Consider the following 13,086-nt stretch of genomic DNA (forward strand, 5'->3'; position numbering starts at 1 on the left):
GGGAAAGTGGGCACAGAGAAAAGGTCCCTGTAGCATGCACTCGTCTATCACCTGAGAATCTAATTGTGTCCACAATTTAACTGTAAAGATACAGAAGTTGATTGGAAGTGATAGAATCCCTAACATATGAGTACTATGAATTAAATTAAAACGACAAATTTAATTGGTCCTTGGACCGATAAAATAAATGGGAACACGACACTAAAACATAAGCCCCCCTGGCGATAAGAGATACGCCAAATAAATGTGGATATGTTATATAAACATCCTATGACTCCAAAATGCATGCAATAAATTAACCGCTTGCCAAATTGGCTTGAATTATCCAATCAAGGAAAAGGACAACAGAGCCACAGGTACTATGTACTGTTAAAGCAGGATGGTGACCACTAAGACCTATCAACTAAAGCACAGATGTTCTAATGTCCTAGTAATCCCTAAAACTAGGGCCACAATAGAGGGACATTCAATCTAGTGATCGTAATTAGTGCACCCTAGAGTAATATTATACTAATTTGGAGTAGTGTCTATGGACTATACTAATCTGCTATAGCACCCTAAGAAGCCTGATGTAATGTGTACCTAATATTAGAAGAGAGTTATGGTAGTAATAATATCTCTTAAACTACCCTACAATGGGGAGAAAATCAGATGTAACATAAGGGTTGCTTAGAGATAGTCCAAGGGGACAATGATAATCCATATGTAGTATACAGTATCTTCATAAAACTAACAGGTTACTATGTGTTTGAAAAAACTGACGCACCCTGACATTATTGGGATGATATCAGTAGATTGTGGTCATGGTCTAATGACACTAGTAACATATATACAATATCCCTGTAGTGATACCAAGTGTAGACACAAATACCCCTTCAAGCAGCCCCTTGATAACAGTTGATAATGCAATCGGTAATAAAAACACTGTGGCACTGATAGGGGAGTGGATATCAAACAACCAGCTTCCTACCAAGAAAATATGCAAGCTAATTCGTAATGTTAACAGTAATGCTATTTAGCTGAGGTAGAGGCTGGAATACAGGAAAGTGTCCCCTTGTAGAGTGGGGACGCTGACAATGTTATGTCACTGCGCCCGCAAACAAAACGTGCGTTTCGCTGGGGCTGGCAGCTTTGTCAATGGTGTAAATAATTCATAAAAAAAGGCTAAATATACCCCTTCTAACTACTTACATCTGTCAGAAGATCAATCAATAGGCAGTGGTGGAGATGCTCCAGTCAAGCATGCACACACGCATGCGCTGTCAAGCTTAAGCCATGACTATGGCTGCACTAGTGTGTGGACGCATGCGCAGTCCATGGCGTTCACCTCTGATGACTAATATAGTAACCATAGTATTACTGACGGCACAACGCCGATACAGGCACGCGCTCACTCCGATCACGCATGCGTAATGAGTAGTACGGGTTATTGGTGGTTTGTTGCTCCCTGTAAAGAGGGGCAACATCACAGCGCATGCATGGTAGCAGGACACAGTGAAGTTCAATACACCACCCTTCGTTGCAGCTGTCACTGGCTGCCACTGGACATATTTAGAGTAATAAGATGGTCGCATGCCATTTGTTTAGTGGTAAATTACCTACAGTGTTACTTGTGTAGCGTACTTTCCCTCACCCCCTTGGAGGATGTGTGGCTACGGTGTGTGCGGTGCAATACCTGTGGCTCACAGGCGGTCTGAGCCTCCACTGCAGGGAGCCTGGGGTGTATACTGGTACAATGTTCTTCAGCGCCTCCACCTGTAACGGATTCTACTGTGTGGAATTACCCGTTACAGGACATATATATATATATATATATATATATATATATAAACAAGAAAAGAGAGAGAGCGCACGCCCCATAGCATAAAACTGTGTTTAATATTAAAAGGGGAAGGGAAGGGGGGGGGGGGAAAGAAACGCACTCACAAGATTAAAATGATAATTAGGCAATTTGTGATAATATCACCACCATCCGGTATCTTTGCTGCAAACGTCCGCACGTATAGGCTCCCTCAGGGCTGAGTGAAGGAATCGTAGCTCACCAGATACCAGGGGTGTTGTTTGCCGGCTAGATTAAGTCCACAAGATATCAGAGAATCGCCTCTGAATGGCCGCCGAATGTATCCCACGCTTGATGCGGCCTCGTGCGCGTGCGCAGTGTCGTAGTGACGTAATTGCGCTATCAGAGTCCCTGACGCATTTCGTCACCAACAGGCGACTTTCTCAAAGGGCTGATACTGGATTGACTGCAGTCCTGTGTAGCAGGACCACTGCTTAGCAACCCATAAATGAACAAATGTTTAACCCTTGATGTTCTGGTTAGAGTAGGCATTACTATATAAGATGTATCATATATCTGGCACAAGAACAGGATATGGATAATAAAGCTAAATATATAAATAAATATAGCAGGAAGGATATTATGGAAAGACCAATACATTATTCAATTAAAACTCATATTGTATATGAATAGTTTGGAATAGATTCAAATTACTGATATAAAATAATTAAATATAAATATATATATAATTTGCAACTAGTATATACATGATAATGATAATCCTGAATTATCCAAAAAACATGAACTAACAGAGATAAAATGGGTTAAAATAAAAGACAATAAAATTACTCATTTGTAAAGCAGTGAAGCAATATAAACTAATCATTACAAAATGCACATATTAAAAATATACATATACACATATGAGATAAAGATAATTAATAAACACTGCTAATACAATCAAAGTATATAGATAATACAGGTAATGCAAGCAAGAATATATACAAATGAAAAATCTTTTTGAAATAGATGATAATAAAAAGGATTAATAACATTAACAAAACAGTCACCTATCAGCCAAATGGCTCAATTACGCTTTACTGATACATGTGCTTATATCTGGGTATCAGGCAGGGAGGGGCAGGGGGGCCAAAGGGCAGGGAGGGGAGGGGGAGCCAAAGGGCAGGGAGGGGCGGGGGGCTAAAGGGCAGGGAGGTGCGGGGGGGCTAAAGGGCAGGGAGGGGCAGGGGGGCCAAAGGGCAGGGAGCCAAAGGGCAGGGAGGGGCAGGAGGGCCAAAGGGCAGGGAGGGGCAGGGGGTCCAAAGGGCAGGGAGGGGCAGGGGGTCCAAAGGGCAGGGAGGGGCAGGGGGCCAAAGGGCAGGGAGGGGCAGGGGGGGCTAAGGGCATGGAGGGGCGAGGGGGCTAAGGGCAGGGAGGGGCAAGAGGGCAGGGGGGCAAGAGGGCAGGGGGGCAAGAGGGCAGGGAGGGAGGGGGCAATGGAAAGGGGGGCAAGAGGGCAGGGGGGGCAAGAGGGCAGGGAGGGAGGGGGGCAAAGAGCAGGGGGGGAAAGAGGGCAGGGAGGGAGGGGGGAAAGAGGGCAGGGAGGGAGGGGGGCAAGAGGGCAGGGAGGGAGGGGGCAAGAGGCCGAAGGGCAGGGGGGCAAAGGGCAGAGGGGCAAAGTGCAGGGGAGCAAAGGGCAGGGGGGCAAAGGGGAAAATGGCAGGGGGAAGGAGGGCAGGGGGTGCAAAGGGCATTGGGAGGGAGGGCAGGGGGGGCAAAGGGCAGGGGGAGGGAGGGAAGGGGGGCAAAGGGCAGGGAGGGCAGGGGGGCAAAGGGCAGGGAGGGTGGGGGGGGGGCAAAGGGCAGGGGGAGGGAGGGCAGGGGGGGCAAAGGGCAGGGGGGCAGCGAGGGTAGCGGGGAAAAGGGCAGGGGGAGTCAGGGACGCAGTAAATAACCCATTCCCCTGCGTTTACTCACCTTGCACATGGCTGCGCGTGTCCCGGCCGCCCTCCTCCTCCTCCTCGGGCTCCTCCGCGGAGAGGCTGAGACGCTCCGGTGAGGAGGTGCTGCGCCTCTCATGGGGAGAGGTGGAGACAGCCGGAGGAGCGGCAGAGACAGCCAGAGGAGAGGCAGAGACAGCCGGAGGAGCGGCCTGTGTGAGGGAAGAGCCGCAGAGAGCGTGCTCTGTGTGTGTGTGGGGGGGAGCGCTGGGTGAGGGGAGAGCCGCAGAGAGCATGCTCTGTGTGTGTGTGGGGTGGGTGGGGTGAGGGAGAGCGCCGGGTGAGGGAGAGCCGCTTGCTCTGTGTGTGTGTGGGGGGGGGGGCTGGTGAGGGGGGGGCTGAGCGGGTGAGGGAGAGCGCCGGGTGAGGGAGAGCCGCGTGCTCTGTGGGGGGGGGGGGTGAGGGAGAGCGCCGGGTGAGGGAGAGCTGCGTGCTGGGGGGGGGGGGGGGGGGGTGAGGGAGAGCCGCGGGCTCTGTGTGTGGGGGGGGGGTGAGGGAGGGCTCCGGGTGAGGGAGAGCCGTGTGCTCTGTTGGGGGGGGGGGGGGAGATAAGGGAGAGCGCCGGATGAGGGAGAGCCGCATGCTCTGTGAGGGGGGGGGTGAGGGAGAGCGCCGGGTGAGGGAGAGCCGCATGCTCTGTGAGGGGGGGGTGAGGGACAGCGCTGGGTGAGGGAGAGCCACGTGCTCTGTTGGGGGGGAGGGGGGTGAGGGAGAGCGCCGAGTGAGGGAGAGCCGCGTGCTCTGTTGGGGGGGGAGGTGAGGGAGAGCGCCGGGTGAGGGAGCGGCCTATGGGTGGTGAGACAGGAAGAAGGGGGTAAGATGGTCCGTGGTTCACAGCAACTTCAGCAGCCAACGCATGGATGTCTAAAAAAACTTTATTGATCGCTAGCAGCAAACATCAGGCAACCACTCTAACATGTTTCGTCCAGGCTATGGACTTTTTCAAAGAGTGCTGATAGTGTATGGCAGCCAAATAGATATAGGGAGTGGTGAGTGTATGCCACCAATAGAAACAGGGAACGTATTTAAACCTCACCTGTGGTAGATTAATCATTAAAGTGGATAACTATCTCCCCAACAATCCCCATAGCAATGGCTGCACAACAAGGTATTTACAACATACACATGAAAAATCTTAAAAACAAAACAGAACATATAATGGATAAATTTAAAAACACAACTACTGATGTTTTAAGTTACCAGCATCATTATTATTATATAAAGCTATATCAATTAATGGAAGTATACAGATGTATAACAAAGGATTTCATATATCTAGTACTTATAAAATCTTTTTTGTACTTATAAAGCATTTTCAGTATCAAGATTCACTTTAAAGGGATATAAACATTTTATCAATTTATTCACATAATTCATATCCATGAATACAGTGGCAACCGCATGACAGACAGTAACTTAATATGTCACCTCCCAGATCACAATGTAATTGGGTGAACACTGTGAACCCACCCCAAAACTTAGCCATTACCCCATCAGGAAGTGTTTCAGTTCCCACTCCTGATTGATGCCGGCCGGATGGAGTGTGTTCAGAGTGTACACCCAATACATTTCCTGTTTATTTAATACCCCCTCTCTATGGCCTCCTCTAGCGTTACAAGGGATATGTTCAATTGCCATATAGGAAAAGTTGGCTATTCCCCCTTTAGGGCATCTGGAGAAGTGTCTGGGAACTGGATGAGACACATCATTCTTTTTAATAAGTCTGACATGCTCGGCAATGCGGGTCTTGACTGGCCGAATGGTTCGTCCCACATATAATTTTTTGCAACCACATCTCAAAAGATAAATGGTGTAGGATGTATTACAATTCAAAAATTCTTTAATAAAATATTTTTTTCCATTGATGTCAGTTTGGACAAATTTTGTACTATGAACATATTTACACATGGAACAATTTCCACATGCATAAAAACCTTTAGGAATACTACCAATTCTTTTAAGATCAGTTTTAGTTTGAAAGTGACTTGGCGAGAGGTGTGATGCTAGTGTCTTAGCCCTACGGAATGAAAATTTTGGTCCCTTCAAGGTAAACTCAGCAATATCCTTATCAAGGCACAGGGTGTGCCAATGTTTATGCACAATGTCGCATATAAGCTTGGATTGGCGACTATAAGTCGTGATGAATAATGGACTCATATCACTATACTTGCTCTTAGATTGTATGTACCCCTTATGATGTTTGTCTTTTTTCTTTTTATCGAGGATTCCAGGGCGATCCAAAGTCATAGCGTACTCGTATGCTGTCTGGATATCTGTATATTTGTAACCCCTGGCTTGGAATCTCTCAAATAGTGCTTGTGACTGCAAAGAGAAATTCTCGTCATCAGAACATATCCGTCTCAACCTTACAAATTGGGCCCTCGGAATACTTTTGATTAAAGATTGTGGATGACAACTTTTGGCTGACAGTAGTGTGTTTCGGGAGTTTGGCTTGCGAAATATGTCAGTTTGGATTAGCATGTCATGGTCTATGTAAAGGAGCAGGTCCAGATAATTGATGCAATTTATATTTTGTTCATAAGTGAATTTGATATTAACATTATTGATATTAAGTGTGTTTATAAATGCTACAAGTGATGATTCATCGCCGTCCCATATAATAATGAGATCGTCGATGAATCTTTTATAGTAAATAATTTGTGAACGATAAGAATTATTACTGTGATATATATATTGTGCTTCCCATAACCCCATGAATAAGTTTGCATATGATGGTGCAAAACTTGTGCCCATTGCAGTGCCTAATAATTGTAAATAAAAACGTGAATCAAATAAGAAATAATTGTGAGTTAATAAAAATTTAATAGATTCTAATAGAAAAGTGCAAAGTGAAGTGGACAGATGTGATAAATTTAAAAAGTGCGTGATAGCTAATAACCCGTGATCGTGATTAATGATGGAATACAGAGAGATCACGTCAAGGGTGACCCATCTGTATTCTTTTTTCCAGACCAGATCCTTTACATCTACCATGAGGTCCGTGGAATCCTTAATGAATGACGGTAATGCCAGTACCAATGGTTTGAGATAAGAGTCCACATACCGCGATAACCCATCTCCCAAAGATCCAATACCTGCCACTATAGGACGACCAGGAGGGTCGACCAGTGACTTATGGATCTTTGGGAGATGGTGGAATACCGGAATCACGGGATGTGGACTTCTCAAAAATTCAATCTCATGTTTGTCTAATGTACAAAGTATCTTTCCAAATTCAATAATTTCATCTAGTTGACTAATAAAGTCCTGTGTTGGATCCTTTTTAAGAAGTTTATACTGATCCGGATTCCCTAGCTGCCGTAATGCCTCCTGTTTGTATTGTAGGGTGGATAAAACCACAAGGGCTCCACCTTTATCAGCATTTCTAAACATGATGTCTTTGTTATGCTTCAAGGTGTCTAGTTCATGAATCTCTGTGTATGTCAGGTTATTGGCATGCATAGATGAGCAGGAGAAACCTTTAGATAAAATTTGAAGGTCTCTTTCTACCAACCTTTCAAATGCCGTAATGAAAGGCCCCCTATTGGCATTGGGGCAGAAGATAGACTTCTTTTTAAATCCTGAGGAGTGGGTGCCAAAGAAAGGTTGGGAGAAAGCATTGATTTCTTCGCCTTGCTGCTCAAGTAATGCGTCCAAGTCTGATAATACACAGGTTTCCTGAAAGGTATCAAGAGAAATATTAGTTAATGCATCATTAGTAACAATATTAGGTAGTTCATCATCAGTATTGGGTAATACAACATCATTATCAGAGTCAGACAAGTTATTAGTTTGAAAATGTCCTCTTGATATAAAAAACTTTTTTAAGGATAATTTGCGAGTAAACCTTTGGAGGTCAATCACAGTCTGGAACAAGTGGAAGTCCTGAACCGGGGCAAAACCCAGTCCCTTATTTAGTAGAGATAATTGTGCATGGGAGAGTTCCACTCCTGAGAGATTAATGACGTTATTATCACACTCATCTATGTGTACTTCTTTCTTTTTGGTCTCCCGCGAGTTTCCACGTTTTCTCCGCGATCGTCTGGTTCGCGGCGTGATCGTGTTCCTGTGGATAAAAAAGAAGACGAAGAGGGAGCCTGTTCCTGATTTTTTGATCTGGCCCCATTAGATGTGATGGATGACCTGCTGTCGCTCCTAGATCTCCCATGGTTATCCCGTATACTCTCAGTAGAACCTTCAAAAGATACAGAGTGAGATCTCAATTCGCACTCTGAGTAGTCTGACTCCGCACCTGAGTTGTCAGCTGATCTTCCCTTTAAGATAGACTTATTAGGGTTGCTTTTAGACCATCCTTTGGATTGAGGTTTAAACCCCCTTGCTGTATTGGATCCCACATTCTCTCTTGTTTGAGGTTTCTGCCAACAATAAATTTGTCCTTTTATATAATCTACACGGTCTCGTTCGAACTTGCTGTGTTTTTTGTCACTTATTGTGTCCTCTATGGTCTCAATATTAGTCAGCAGGGTTTTGTCGTTTTTTATAAATTGATCCATTTTAGTAAATGGCTTCAAGTTGTTCCTCAAAAGGTTTATTTCCAACATTAATTGCTCTTTTTCTTTTGACTTCTGCTGAATGATTAGTTCCATTAGCTTTAAGGAACATTGGTTTAGAGTATCAGTCCAGTCCTGCTCAAATTGCATATTGGTAAAGCCAAATGTTGGTGTCTTTTTTATTCGCAAACCTCGTGGTATTCTTTTACATCTAATATAGTTGTTCAATGAGGTGATGTCCCACCATAGGCGTATATTCAACACCAACAGTCTTTCTAGCTTTACAAAGTAATGTGTGAGGTCTGAAGGCTCCTCACATATAACCTCAGTACTTTCATTAAACAAGTGGGCAGCTTTTTTTGAACGTTTGGCATTATCCCCGCATGCATTGACATATGTATCCACATTTGTATCCTCTGATTCAACATCAATATCTTCCATGGCAAAAAAACAATATAATAGTATTGAATTAAAAATAAAAATTATTTATTAATATCTTGTTAAAAACTCTCATGCGTTGGCTGAAGCCTAAGTGCAAAAAACAGTAATCCTTAAATTCTTGAGTAAATAATGTCCTTTATATTTTGGAATTTTCCAGGATAGTCCAAATAAGCATATACAATTTACTTATTCACTTATTCACTTGCCCGTGAGCCATCAGGTAGAAATAGATTGCTAGAGAATATGGAATTACCCAGTATACCGAGGCTGCTAACAGGTAGTGCACACACTTTATGGCAACTTGATTGAAGAGAGACCCAGCAATGATTAATGAAACAATAAGCCTCCGGTATTGAAAACAGGGAGTTGGGTAATAGTAAGCCGGATAGAGGTACAGGGGGACACCTCCCTAAGGGGCGCCCCCAAGTAAATCACAGCCCGGCACTAACCGCCTCAATAATCTCCCTGAAATACCGCGTGGAGGTTAGGAGTACTCACGAAAAAGCCGTCCCTGTTGGTGCAGGGAATTCTGCAGCGGCTTCCTCCTCTGGTGTAGCTGGCGTCAGCGTGCTCCGCCGGAAATGATGACACAGGAAGAAGGGGGTAAGATGGTCCGTGGTTCACAGCAACTTCAGCAGCCAACGCATGGATGTCTAAAAAAACTTTATTGATCGCTAGCAGCAAACATCAGGCAACCACTCTAACATGTTTCGTCCAGGCTATGGACTTTTTCAAAGAGTGCTGATAGTGTATGGCAGCCAAATAGATATAGGGAGTGGTGAGTGTATGCCACCAATAGAAACAGGGAACGTATTTAAACCTCACCTGTGGTAGATTAATCATTAAAGTGGATAACTATCTCCCCAACAATCCCCATAGCAATGGCTGCACAACAAGGTATTTACAACATACACATGAAAAATCTTAAAAACAAAACAGAACATATAATGGATAAATTTAAAAACACAACTACTGATGTTTTAAGTTACCAGCATCATTATTATTATATAAAGCTATATCAATTAATGGAAGTATACAGATGTATAACAAAGGATTTCATATATCTAGTACTTATAAAATCTTTTTTGTACTTATAAAGCATTTTCAGTATCAAGATTCACTTTAAAGGGATATAAACATTTTATCAATTTATTCACATAATTCATATCCATGAATACAGTGGCAACCGCATGACAGACAGTAACTTAATATGTCACCTCCCAGATCACAATGTAATTGGGTGAACACTGTGAACCCACCCCAAAACTTAGCCATTACCCCATCAGGAAGTGTTTCAGTTCCCACTCCTGATTGATGCCGGCCGGATGGAGTGTGTTCAGAGTGTACACCCAATACATTTCCTGTTTATTTAATACCCCCTCTCTATGGCCTCCTCTAGCGTTACAAGGGATATGTTCAATTGCCATATAGGAAAAGTTGGCTATTCCCCCTTTAGGGCATCTGGAGAAGTGTCTGGGAACTGGATGAGACACATCATTCTTTTTAATAAGTCTGACATGCTCGGCAATGCGGGTCTTGACTGGCCGAATGGTTCGTCCCACATATAATTTTTTGCAACCACATCTCAAAAGATAAATGGTGTAGGATGTATTACAATTCAAAAATTCTTTAATAAAATATTTTTTTCCATTGATGTCAGTTTGGACAAATTTTGTACTATGAACATATTTACACATGGAACAATTTCCACATGCATAAAAACCTTTAGGAATACTACCAATTCTTTTAAGATCAGTTTTAGTTTGAAAGTGACTTGGCGAGAGGTGTGATGCTAGTGTCTTAGCCCTACGGAATGAAAATTTTGGTCCCTTCAAGGTAAACTCAGCAATATCCTTATCAAGGCACAGGGTGTGCCAATGTTTATGCACAATGTCGCATATAAGCTTGGATTGGCGACTATAAGTCGTGATGAATAATGGACTCATATCACTATACTTGCTCTTAGATTGTATGTACCCCTTATGATGTTTGTCTTTTTTCTTTTTATCGAGGATTCCAGGGCGATCCAAAGTCATAGCGTACTCGTATGCTGTCTGGATATCTGTATATTTGTAACCCCTGGCTTGGAATCTCTCAAATAGTGCTTGTGACTGCAAAGAGAAATTCTCGTCATCAGAACATATCCGTCTCAACCTTACAAATTGGGCCCTCGGAATACTTTTGATTAAAGATTGTGGATGACAACTTTTGGCTGACAGTAGTGTGTTTCGGGAGTTTGGCTTGCGAAATATGTCAGTTTGGATTAGCATGTCATGGTCTATGTAAAGGAGCAGGTCCAGATAATTGATGCAATTTATATTTTGTTCATAAGTGAATTTGATATTAACATTATTGATATTAAGTGTGTTTATAAATGCTACAAGTGATGATTCATCGCCGTCCCATATAATAATGAGATCGTCGATGAATCTTTTATAGTAAATAATTTGTGAACGATAAGAATTATTACTGTGATATATATATTGTGCTTCCCATAACCCCATGAATAAGTTTGCATATGATGGTGCAAAACTTGTGCCCATTGCAGTGCCTAATAATTGTAAATAAAAACGTGAATCAAATAAGAAATAATTGTGAGTTAATAAAAATTTAATAGATTCTAATAGAAAAGTGCAAAGTGAAGTGGACAGATGTGATAAATTTAAAAAGTGCGTGATAGCTAATAACCCGTGATCGTGATTAATGATGGAATACAGAGAGATCACGTCAAGGGTGACCCATCTGTATTCTTTTTTCCAGACCAGATCCTTTACATCTACCATGAGGTCCGTGGAATCCTTAATGAATGACGGTAATGCCAGTACCAATGGTTTGAGATAAGAGTCCACATACCGCGATAACCCATCTCCCAAAGATCCAATACCTGCCACTATAGGACGACCAGGAGGGTCGACCAGTGACTTATGGATCTTTGGGAGATGGTGGAATACCGGAATCACGGGATGTGGACTTCTCAAAAATTCAATCTCATGTTTGTCTAATGTACAAAGTATCTTTCCAAATTCAATAATTTCATCTAGTTGACTAATAAAGTCCTGTGTTGGATCCTTTTTAAGAAGTTTATACTGATCCGGATTCCCTAGCTGCCGTAATGCCTCCTGTTTGTATTGTAGGGTGGATAAAACCACAAGGGCTCCACCTTTATCAGCATTTCTAAACATGATGTCTTTGTTATGCTTCAAGGTGTCTAGTTCATGAATCTCTGTGTATGTCAGGTTATTGGCATGCATAGATGAGCAGGAGAAACCTTTAGATAAAATTTGAAGGTCTCTTTCTACCAACCTTTCAAATGCCGTAATGAAAGGCCCCCTATTGGCATTGGGGCAGAAGATAGACTTCTTTTTAAATCCTGAGGAGTGGGTGCCAAAGAAAGGTTGGGAGAAAGCATTGATTTCTTCGCCTTGCTGCTCAAGTAATGCGTCCAAGTCTGATAATACACAGGTTTCCTGAAAGGTATCAAGAGAAATATTAGTTAATGCATCATTAGTAACAATATTAGGTAGTTCATCATCAGTATTGGGTAATACAACATCATTATCAGAGTCAGACAAGTTATTAGTTTGAAAATGTCCTCTTGATATAAAAAACTTTTTTAAGGATAATTTGCGAGTAAACCTTTGGAGGTCAATCACAGTCTGGAACAAGTGGAAGTCCTGAACCGGGGCAAAACCCAGTCCCTTATTTAGTAGAGATAATTGTGCATGGGAGAGTTCCACTCCTGAGAGATTAATGACGTTATTATCACACTCATCTATGTGTACTTCTTTCTTTTTGGTCTCCCGCGAGTTTCCACGTTTTCTCCGCGATCGTCTGGTTCGCGGCGTGATCGTGTTCCTGTGGATAAAAAAGAAGACGAAGAGGGAGCCTGTTCCTGATTTTTTGATCTGGCCCCATTAGATGTGATGGATGACCTGCTGTCGCTCCTAGATCTCCCATGGTTATCCCGTATACTCTCAGTAGAACCTTCAAAAGATACAGAGTGAGATCTCAATTCGCACTCTGAGTAGTCTGACTCCGCACCTGAGTTGTCAGCTGATCTTCCCTTTAAGATAGACTTATTAGGGTTGCTTTTAGACCATCCTTTGGATTGAGGTTTAAACCCCCTTGCTGTATTGGATCCCACATTCTCTCTTGTTTGAGGTTTCTGCCAACAATAAATTTGTCCTTTTATATAATCTACACGGTCTCGTTCGAACTTGCTGTGTTTTTTGTCACTTATTGTGTCCTCTATGGTCTCAATATTAGTCAGCAGGGTTTTGTCGTTTTTTATAAATTGATCCATTTTAGTAAATGGCTTCAAGTTGTTCCTCAAAAGGTTTATTTCCAACATTAA

Source organism: Ascaphus truei, chromosome 13, assembly GCF_040206685.1.
Source record: "Ascaphus truei isolate aAscTru1 chromosome 13, aAscTru1.hap1, whole genome shotgun sequence".
NCBI lineage: Eukaryota > Metazoa > Chordata > Amphibia > Anura > Ascaphidae > Ascaphus > Ascaphus truei.